This window comes from Thunnus thynnus, chromosome 6 (assembly GCF_963924715.1).
Source record: "Thunnus thynnus chromosome 6, fThuThy2.1, whole genome shotgun sequence".
Lineage (NCBI taxonomy): Eukaryota > Metazoa > Chordata > Actinopteri > Scombriformes > Scombridae > Thunnus > Thunnus thynnus.
Genome location: NC_089522.1, coordinates 14,251,496 through 14,263,657, shown reverse-complemented (window position 1 = coordinate 14,263,657; position 12,162 = coordinate 14,251,496).

The window sequence follows — 12,162 nt, the reverse complement described above, 5'->3', positions numbered from 1 at the left end:
CATGAACATCAATGTTAATTTCCTTTTGCAAATGACCTCTCTGATGGGACTCTTTTTAAATGGTGCCATAACCTTTTCCTTTTCGCCTGATTGTGAGCTGTTGGGATGTTAAGTCACTGTGGAGTCTGCACTGATGCCAGATGTTCTGCTCTTGGATATCATCCAGCTACCACTCAGGCTTTGACGTTCCAGTATGAAGCACCAACAGAACCGACACACTCCGACACCAGACAAAGCATTCCTGAACAATTTAACTTCATTATAAAAACAAAAATGTATACAATTGTGTCTTTTATGCTCTATGTGTTGTTTGGATGTTCAGGGTCTCACTTCTGTTGCCTCTGGGAGTGTAAATTTATCTCCAGACTCTAGACCGTTACTTCAAGAGAACTCAGGAACCTCCAAGGAGCTTCATCACCCCGTATAACACTATAAACTTTCTGACAAACTTCTTCTTGTTGGTCATTTTGCACAATTGGTTCAAAGATATCCCACCCAGTAGCCTATTACTCTTTGGTACAGAGAGATCTTCATCACACTCCCTTATGAAAGGATATGTGCTGTTTTAAAAAGAGAATGACAGTCTGTTCTAACCTTTTGGTCACCTGCGGACTAAAAAATTCTACTTTTAAAGGGTCAGTGCCCTCGGAGTTGAAACCTGCTTCCTATTTAAGTTACTTACACAGTTGTGCAAAGACATTATTGTGTTGTGAATACTGTAGCCTCTGGGGGCTGCTAGTGGTTTTTGTTCTGTTTCAAAGTGAAATGTAATAACCCTCTTTTTTATTTCTCACACGCATATTTGTATATTTTATAGTATTCATTAGTGTTTTATCACTTCATAACTGTGTTTTGTCACTTCTATATTGTATCACTGTTTTGTTACCTCACCACTTTTTTTTTTTTTAGCTCAGTAAAACTACAAAACACAAATCACTCTCCAACTAGGCTGACTAGACAAATAATTTGAAGGACATGGGAGTTGGATATGACTTTGTATTAAAATTAAATAATTCAATGATATTATTAGTTAGTATTGATTATTCATATAATTTTAACTCCAAAACACAATAAATGACTCGTCCTAATATCAGATATAGGTCAGTATGTGTGAAGTTTTGCATGTTTTGTAAAAGATAGAAAACATTTGCCATCATAAAATGTGTCTTTTTTTTTTTGAGACATGATGGATGATAATTGGGCCAAAAATAAGTGATGGCCTACTGTTTACCCAAAATATAGTTTGTCAAAAAAGACTGAAGTGTACATTAAAAGCACTTACAGTTGGAAAATTGAATTCCCCGTGCGGAAAAAAGATTTGCCTTTGCTGAGGGTTCTCTATTTTCTAAATGTCATTGCAGTGATTGGCACAGAAATGCCATAGCTGTAGAAATTAGACGTTGTATAATGTACGCTTGTTTGTTTTATTGACAGGACCTAAAAGATTTTTTGGTGGATAAAGGACTATTCTAAAATGGAAAAAGTAACCTCATCCCTCTAAAATCCCTCCAGCTATTGACACCAGCACCTTTTCCATATTTTCCATCGCAAGCTCTTTGTAGCTGCTCCGCTTTATAACCTTTTCACACTCTGAGGTCATACCTTAGGGTGTGAAAAACCTTTCCTTTTATTGTTGCTGGCTATGGACCGGAGGCAGTACTTAATAATAGACATGAAAATGAAAGAGGGAAAAGCACAATTAACACATTAAAGCTTAAATTTGAATTCTGATCAGCAGTGAAATATTTGAGGTGCTTGAAGCAATATTATATTATACCAAAACAGGAAAAAACCTGCACATTATATCAAGAATAAAATACGAGGAATCCAAACAAGAATAGAATAATAATCTGAAAGACTGCGCATGTGTGTGAATCTGAACAAGTCTCTCTTTAGGCTGAGGAGCCGAGAGACAGACTGACTGAAGTGATAATGTCATCTAAAGACAAAACCTGGAGCTGCTCTATAGACGGTAAATAATGAAACGACTGCTGACACCATGACAGCAGCCATGGTGATGTGACTGGGATATGAGGACATTTTCTGAGTCACAGCTGGAAGCCCTTAATTCCAGTAAAACTCACTGGGATGGATGTAATACCTGAAACAATTTCTATGAGACTATAGATCTGATCACTGATTGACACCATTCATTCAAATCTAAATGCTTTGATTTCCAACCACAGAAGAATGTTTTCTAATTCTAGTTCTACTTTTCTTAAAAGAAATTATGTGATTTTCCATTTTAATTTGTTGCCATTTAATGTGTTTTTTTTTTTAGCAGAACTGGGATGCATTAAAAGAGACTCAACTCCAGATGTCTCCTGATTATATGTGACTTCAATCCAGCCACTCCGAATCCCATCCTCAAAGCACAAACATTCGTTTTAAAGCTTCAGGATATAAATTAAAATTTAGGGCAAGTGTTGCACACGTGCGTCATAAACAAAGCACATTTGCAAGATACTGACTAACCTAAGTGGTGTGTTTGTGCATGTACCATAGATAATTTAAACAGCTAACACGTGCACACACACACACAACCACAGCTGAGCATGCATGCAGAGACACAAGGAACAGGCTGTTTCGATTTCAGCATGATCAAATCTTGAATGTCCATGTGCGCAAGACAGACGCTGTCCTCGCAGCAGTGCTTCACCTGCTTGCTGTACCATGCAGTACTGAAGTGCTTCCTTATAGGAAGTCAGCCAGTCATTGAATAAAGAATAGGCCACTTGAGATCAATTGAAAAAAACGAAAGGACAGCGACCGTTTGTAGCAGGAGAGTCAACAAAAGATGGAGATGGAGATACAGGGAGAGAGCTTCATATCAATGTCGTATCAGATGCTGGAAGAAGGCAAAGGAGGAGAAAGGTTTCTTCTCTTCTTCTCATTTTGCATAATTTACATATCTCTCTGCTATCAATCTGGTGACCTCAACAACCTGCTGGCACAGTTTTGCCCTGATACAGTATCTCTGAACAAGAAACAAATTATACTCTCAGACATACACTTTGTGAGCGTATTTACCCTCACTGTGACATCTCTCTGCCATTTTCATCCTCACTCTCATCCTTTTTCTCCTTTCCACTGGCTGCAATCACTAGCAGTCTCAACCACCCACATGTTGTAAACTGTAATTAAGGACTGGAATAAGTGGGGATGTGTCACTTGAGCTGAACACCGAGGAACAATATAGAGTTAATCCACTGTAATTTGCTCGTCCACTGTAGCCATGCAGAAACGATACAGTTTCAGCTTCCACAGCAGACTACCTGCTGCTAATAACAGATGGTTTAAAAGCAGCACAGGCCAAAATGTATCCTAGTGTCAGATAATCATTCATACATTTGTCTGATTTACAGTTAATTAAATCAACAAATCAGTGCAGAAATGTAAAATGTCACTGGCAGGACCATCCACATTTTAATTCACAGGATAGAAAAAGGAAATAGGTTTCAAATGTTGTTGCTTCTGGCTGTTCCGGGGTTTCATTCTGTTTTCAAACCTCAAATAATTGACTTGAGCCTTGAGGCCAGATGTTCATGGGGTGAAGCAACAGAATTGATTGAATGTCGTCAATATATATTAACATTTCTTTGTTCTGAAGGGAGCTGCAGGTTTAGTTTAATGTTTCCATTAACGCTGCCATTGTTCTTGCTCAATGTGTGCGTAGGCGCAGAGAATACAGTGAATGGCACAAAACAAAAATACACCTGGAAATGTTTCTCATAGTGATTTCTTGCTATAGACTCACTTCAATTTTTCTGCATGTTCTTGTCCACCGAGAGTTTATGTAAACAGTGGTTTCAGAGAAGATTACACAAGTAAAAGTGGGACTTTTAGAATTGACTTGTTTTGCTATTTAAATGGTGAGCAGCAATAATGTTTTTTTGTACTAAAGTCTTTCCACAACAGTACTTTTCATGTAACAATGAATGCAAAGAATGAATACTACTTGTGCCGTCATCTTGGTGAACATAATCAATGTTCACAGGGAAGACACAGGGGACAAAAAAATGTTATTCAACTTGAGAAAAACAAGAGTGTTATGAAAGAAAAACTTTTATAAATATTAAATCTTAATTTAGTCAGTTAGTCAGTTTGTTATACTTGTATCAGAAAAGTACAGAACAGGATGGACTAACAAACATTTCTCAGCTGAATTAATTTTGTGGATGGGGAAAGTTTTGAGCTGATTTAAATCCATAATTTAAATTTTCAGCGATTAAAAAAAGTTCCATTTATTGTTCTACAAAATAGTTCCCATTGGCTTAAATACTTAGTAACATCAACTGAACTAATTTGATAATCAGCTCTGCTGAAAAGCTTATGTACAAAAATACATTTCGAGATATTTTCATGGTTCTAAGAATCTGTTTTCTGATGGTGGTGCATGCTGGTGAATGTTGCACAATTTTACAAAATGTTTTTACTGAATAAGTGAACTTTTTAGTAAATGTAGTGAATTTTGGTTGTATGGAATTTCATGTATTCCCCTAAAAAATCATTTAGATCAGTGACCCAAGTTTACAGATAGACTGTCCCAATACACCTGAATAAATTCATAAAAAACTACAATTTTTAAAACATATAATCAAATATCTTCAAAAATCCATATATATAATATAATCCATATATAAATATATTAACAAGTGTTGAACTGTTTAATTTAAGGATCATTGCAATGAGTGCACATTGTAACAGAGCCATAGTGGATTTACAACAAAGTGTCCCAAATGCTAAAGCCATATGTACAATGTAAAATATATTGCTCACCTGGTTCCCAGCATCCCTTGATGCTAATGATCAAGAATGGCTCCTGATGAATTGATGCTGAGCCTTTTTGTGCTGGATTTCATTCCTGACGTCAGGCCCATTACTCTTCCAGTTTGGCCCGGCATGGTTTTTTTTCCACAGATAACAAATACGGTCATTTCCTTGCTAATTCAAACAGACCCCAGCTTTAGCAATTCAGTGGACTGCCATAAGGCAGTAAAGCAGTCAGTGACGTTGGTGTGAGGAAGCAATGATGAGAAATGGCACACAGGTGCTGCGCTCGCCCCTGAATCCTTTCCTTCATTACGGTGCCTCACCGCCACTGCGCTTTTTCATTCATTATGTTCCAAACAGCTCTCTTTTACAAAACAATTTAAGGCCAACTGAGATTTTTTTTACTTACAAAAAGATCACTTTTTGTAACATGGTTTTCACAAAAGTCAGGAAATGCCTTAAAAACAACAACACTAGATTCTATTAAGTTCTTGGTGAGCCTGCAAGTGATCAACAGTGAATATTTCTTGTAATAACATAATACAGTACATGGACTCATCATGATCATACCCACGTCAGTGATATGAGATTATATAATAGTGCGGACAGGCCATGACTCAATAACTCCACTCTATTTCTTGTATAATTGATTACACATTTTCAGGTCTGTTAGGCTCGAGAAAAATGACGATCAGCCTGAACATTAAACATGGATTTCCAATATGAGTAACAGCGCGGCTCTCTTGTTGGCAGCAGCGAGGGCTTCACATGCCATTAATAAACAAAAACCATCACTGTCACCCATAATGCAGTGGTGACATTTAGGATCTTAATGACTCACATCACTTTTTTTCGTGTGTATGTGTGTGTGTCTCCATATCACAACCAGACCATTTGACATAAGGGGATTTCATGTTGTTAGAGCAACTGCAATCAGGTGTATTGCCATCCCACAAGGGCCAATTGTCCTGAAAATAGTCATAAGCAGTACTACATACTGGGAGAAAATAACATTACTTGAGCTCATCATCTGCTGCTGTGGCAACAAATCTATTACAGGTGCAAAGTGTGAACCAAACAAGAACAGTTCTGGTGTAACCACAGGAGCGTCACCCGTGTGATTAGAGACCTATATTGCACACATCATACAAGACACTGCAGTGCTTAAACAAGGCAGTCAATATCATCTTGTGGTGCTTTCTTCCCTCCCTGCAATCCTATTCTTCTAATGGCACTATCAACATGAGTGGCTCCCGGTCACGAGTTTGACGCTCAGTGTAAAAGCCAAACTAATGAACTGTTACGGCAATTCCCACCACTTTATCATGATATCAAATATTACTCTGATACATGTTTAGTGACTATAATACAGCAATAGTAAGTTAGAGATAGAGGCTACATGACAGTGTATAGGACTGTATAAAATGAACAGTATTTTTCTTAATTAAACAGTTTTTAATCATAATAACCCAAGCGGAAATTAGTTTTGAGGCTCACAGCCGGCTGACAGATTAGAAATTTGGTCTTCACAACATTGAGACAAACAGACACCAATAATTTGCTTGGACAACACATCCTCACAGAAGGAGGCAAAACAGATAAAGCCATGAGATTAGTTGTCAGTGTAGAGAGTCATTCAGTTGGTCAACGGAGCACAAAACAATTAATCTGTACATGTTTTTCATTGACACCAAAAGTACCACAATCCCAACTCCGCACTACACTGTGATGCCTCTTCTGCACTGCTAAATTTCAGTGGTTTGTGTATGAAACATTTAGAGGTAAAGTAGAAGTAAAGAGGTAAAATGAGAACATGAAATACATATTGTGAAAATAACATTTTACATCTGACACTGTATAAACTGCAGAGATATAGTGTTCTAATTCAATCCAGGATATGAACTGATCTTGTTGATTTTTTAGGTCTGACGAGTGTAAAATTGCCCTTACCGGCAAAAACTGAATATAACCTGCTGAGCAATTTTAGGTGGATTTGCCATCAAAATGGTTATAGCCCTCGCCACTAAAATTAGGTTAGAAAGCTATTAAAGCATATGGGAAATATAAAGAGTCCCTCGTCCATAATATTTGGACTTTTATGATGTTCTGCTGCTGTTTTAATTCAGAACATTGTACAATTTATTTGGCAGTTCTGGGGAAAACAGCATGTCATTGTTCAGATGTGATGCTCATGTTTTGGTCAGATACACAGTATAATATAGTGACGAGTCATCAGCACAGATAAAGCTGGCTTTATGAAATAATAATCCGTAGCGTTCTGAAATGAGTTAGATTATCTTAGGCCATATTCATCGCAGTCTAGTCGGGACCTTTGTTGCATATCATCATCCTTTCTCCTCATGCATTTCCTGTCTTCCTCTTAGAAGTTTACTTTCTCATAAACTATCTCTTTTTTTATGGATGGCAATGTCGGATGGGCAGTCCTGCACTTTGGTCCAGACTGAAATACCTCAACAATTAATGGATGGATGGTCATTAAATGTCATGTCCCCCTCAGGATAAATTGTAATAAATTTAGTGAATCCTTAAAGATCTCCTCCAGACATGATGTAAAATATATAAAAATACGCTGCTTGGAATAATATTATGTGTCTAATATGTGTTTTTTTCCTCAAAGAAGGTACAATTACCTTATTAAAAACCTTAAATTTCTACCTATTCCTTCTCTCTCATTGAAAAATCCAGAATCAATGAATATGCAAATATTGTTCATTTCAAAAGTTTAACTGCTGGACAACAGATGTCTCCTACTTCACTGTAAAGTCCATTCTCAATATATGTGCACTGGAGGCTTCAAATTTCCACATTTGTATAAGTTGCATACGATTAGCCTCCAAAGTAGTTCTGATATCACAAATCATGCTCGTAGGCTCACCCCTTAAACTCAGATTTTCAGTGAGCACAGAGAAACTTTCCCCCTTCAGCAGATGAATGTGAAAACAGCTTTGTAGTGTCAAACTCTTGACATACATCATTCTGTACAATGAAGCTCAAACATTCAACTGAAGGCACAAGAAGATGGAGATGGAGATGTCCTAATGATGGAGGGGTACTCCATCATCAGAACAAATGTTTAATATGCCCAATACTTTGATTTATACCTGCAAAACTAATGACATTCTCCTCCACACCAGCTGTACTTTGTGTTTAGTTCTAATTAGCAAATGTTAGCATGCTAACACATTAAGCTAACATGGTGAGCATGGTCAACATTATACCTGCTAAACGTTAGCATGTTAGCATTGTCATTGTGACCACATTAGTCTGCAGATGTTAGCATTTGCACAAAACGTCGGCTAGCTTAAGTAAAGACTTGTATAGAAAGTTTTGTCTTTTTACTGCTAAAAAAAAGTTTCAGGGGGTTATTGTCATCGTCACAGCACACTAATTTAAAACATCTCATATTAAACTGATAAGATGCCAAAAATGTTTCTGCAAAAATGTAACCAGTGATTTGCTTCAGTATTCACATGTAACACTGTGTTTTACTTTACCCTGTTTAACACCACAGACCTGCCCTGCTTCCCAAAGTATCCAGAATGAACAAGGTCACTATAGGGACCAATGTGCTGCATCCCTTCCTCACGCTGGTGACAGCTCATTTTCTGAGCCACGGCTTTAGCACTGAAAGAGCAGAGGGCCCTATAATGATCAGCTTTTAGTGCTGGCACTGGGCGGCTGAATAAGCCATCAGGCATCATTAGGCCCTGCTGTGGAAAACAATCTCTCCATTCCTGTTGGTGCTCCCAAACAGGAGAACTCTTTGGGAGAAATACATCAGAGACACTTCAGCTTGTGTGTTGTGTGTGTTGTTTTAGAATATTCTCAGCTTTCAGCGGTCAAAGACATCAATATTCCTGATGACGTGTCTCTTCATGATCCCTTTGAAAACTATGAAAAGAATTTATTTAATCTGAAACAGTATCCGTTAATCTGATAACACCAACAAGTCTTTACTGAAATCTTGATTTAACAAAAACAAAACAAAAAAAACAGGAGGCAGCGATTGATCAACAGCACGAAGACAAGAAATCACAGAACTTTCAGCTGAATAGAGGAGAGTCCTTCTGAAAGGCACTAATGATCTCTCAACAGACTGATACGAACCTGCCATGTACACAGAGAGACAGGTCCATTATTTCTACTGGGCATGTCCTTTCCCAAGAGCATTTTAAAATCCTTTTTACTTACATATTTCTTTTATTTCAAAATGCCTCAGCTAGTCAACCTTACTGCATTTGTTCAGTGCACTGGATACGACCCATCTAAAATGTCACAACTAAACAAATTGAGCCTGGCTGACAGAGATGAATAAGGCTGCTGCAGGCGCTGTGTCCAGAGTCGCTGGGTTAATAAAGTACAAGTACATTTCTATGAACTGCACAGAACTTCCATCTCCATTTTTCAAACAAAACATGTACACTCACTGTATGATGTATTAAACAAAAATTCATAAAGTGTATAGAATATTTCCCCTTTTTCTTAGCTAAGATGTAAAATTAATGTTGTTTTATATTTTCAATTTACTGGAGTACACATTTAATCAGTGCATGCTTTGAGAACACAACACACTCTATTAACGATACGTCAGCTGCAGTAACCTGAATCGGTAAAACATTTCATCTCAAAAGATCATCCCAGCCCCTTTTATGTAAATCAATTTTGTCAACATAATATAACTCTTTGTTGATAGTGTCTGTTGTACACAGAGGGGGACGCAACCTTTCTTTCAGTGGGGAATCGCCACACAACCTGCCTGTTCACACCTTTCCTCAGAAGCATCAGCCGAGCACTGGGTGTTAATTTGGCCTGTCTTGACTGAACAAGGTCAGTTTAGGGGATTGTTTGATGCTAACCGCTTCTAAATTTTCACTAGTGAAGGATGAAAATGAGTTCTGACACACCTGTGAAATGCAGAGACAAACACGGTGATTGTGTGGAATTCAGCGAGGTTGACACAGCTTACAATGAAGGTAAAAGTACAATATGTATCTGTAGGTAACGTTCTAAATAACAGGACATTGAATAAATGTACATCATACTGTCGATTATTTTGAGCATGTGTAGTATTTCAAGTTTGTTCTATAAAAGAATCAACTTGAAAACATGCTCTACATATACTAGTCAGGCTGCTCTCTGCAAACACCTTAAATACCGCTCTAGGTGATGTGGTTCTCAGACATGCCTTTGACACTTAAAGCTGGAGTGTGGGACTGTCTTCCCCTTCTGGTTGTTAGAATAATTACCAAAACACTGTTGACACGTGTTTACGTCATAGGCTCACCATAGCCTACTCCATTGCTACTCTTGCAGCTGCAAAACGGTGGATAAACTGTTTTGAGCATCATACAACTCCCACGAAATGACTCGTTTCACTATCAGAATTTGATCCATTCGGTCCGATAACATTTGGAAAGTCTTGAAGAGTCACATGATCACATTATTTTATTCAAGTTAGCAGAAAGCTAACCAGAAGTTAGCTGCTCAGCCAGCGGAAGTCTCTAGTCCACATGCTCTGCCCATATAGCATGCACAGTATGCATTCATACGGCCAGTACAGGAGTGTCAAACCCAACACCAGATTAAAAACTCCAAGATACTGCAAAATACAGAGAGATTTACCTGGCAGAGATAGGCATATGCTGCAATCCATTGCAAGTCCAAAGTCCATGGTTCAGATTCAATATTCCTGACTTCCAATCTAAATGTGTCCCAGTGCATCTACTCAGGAAAACATGGATGCCTGCAGCAAACTGATGTTTGGAGGGCCATGTACATGCAGGGTTTCATTCCAGCCCAACACTACAACAGCCGATTTAACAGATTAGCACACTGTTTGGAAATGGGCAGGCACTTTCAAAAAATACTTGGTAGGTGAATAGATGAACCATGTGTCTATCACCGTCTATCACCATCTATCACGGTCTTACCTTGCGAGGCAGCTGGATTTGCAAGATCACGAGATTAGCCCAAACCACAGGTGATTTGGACACAAGCGCATAACTTGAAGCCTGAAAATATGGATTCTCACATGATCTCATGATGTTATGATCTTGGGAATCCAGCTGCCTCGCAAGGTAATAGGCTAGTACTACATGCTCACAAAGACTTCTAGCAAACACAAATCAAGTGAATGGAAATAGAAATGCCAAGTACAAAGTTGTTACAGCACATTTCACAACACAAACAGTACATAAAGTAAAAATTAATGAAAAGGTAACTTACTGTTCACTGTGTGCGCTGCTATATTTCTGTGATGTCAGGTGTGTTTCTGTCAGCATACTCGGGCAAGATCCATCTTGCTCGAGTTTCTGACTTGGAATTCCAACTTGAATGACCGTTCTGTTGCACTTTTCTGTGTTGGAGGTTGTTTTTTTCTGAGTTCCAAGTACATTGGATTGCAGCATTAATCAGCATTGTGTGAACTCAATTGGCAAGGGCTTGGATGTAACACACATCATTCAATTATATGTAAAAGTTCCGCAATGCAGGTTTAAAGCTCCATTAATTGATTTTTATCCACTAGAAGGCAGATGAACTCTGAAACAAACTGACCAACACAGCTTGTTTTACATAACCATCTTAAAATGTTAGAGAAAATCATTAAGCAGTAACTGAGCAACATTAGGATTAATTTAGAGTCCTGATTTTGGCCACCTGACAAATGTAAGTCCAATATCCATTCTCCTACTGCTTCCTATAGTTCTGTTTTGGGCTGTCTGGTTTTCTCTAGGTATTCCAGTTTTGGCACTACCTAGTCGCTAGATTTGTCTGCTGTTTGGTGCTGGGCAGGCAGCGCACAGCAGGTTTAGAGCTTATTTGCTGAAAACAACTGTCTGCTGTTAATGAGGTGGTGGGTGTGAACCATGCAGTAAATTTGTGGGCCATAAAACCAAGACAATGAGCTGAAATAGGCTAAAAAGCTCTGTAGAACTGCAAAGTTGAATAATGACCCCTTTTACTTTGAATATTTGATTCATTGAAATATTGATTAATGTCACTTTAAGTAAAGCCTAATTTTGCACATGAAGATCTTTGACGAGAATATTTTAATTTATGTGATTGTCATGAATTGAAATGCGTGGTTGTGTATTATATTTGCAAGTCTAATTTTGATTTATCAGAAATTGTTCTCAGGTAGTCACTTTTTTTGCACAGAAAGAAAAAATGATCCAACATGAAATAGCTATACTTGATGAACCATATATCATGATGGATTCATACCATATATGGTCACATAACAAAAAGTTTACTATTATTCTCTGCATTTATGTAGTCATGGGTTCACTTTGAAGTTGTTTTTTTCCTGTGAGGAGCATCAACGAAACCAGGTCTTTGTTATTTTTAAACACCGGCACATATGAAGTC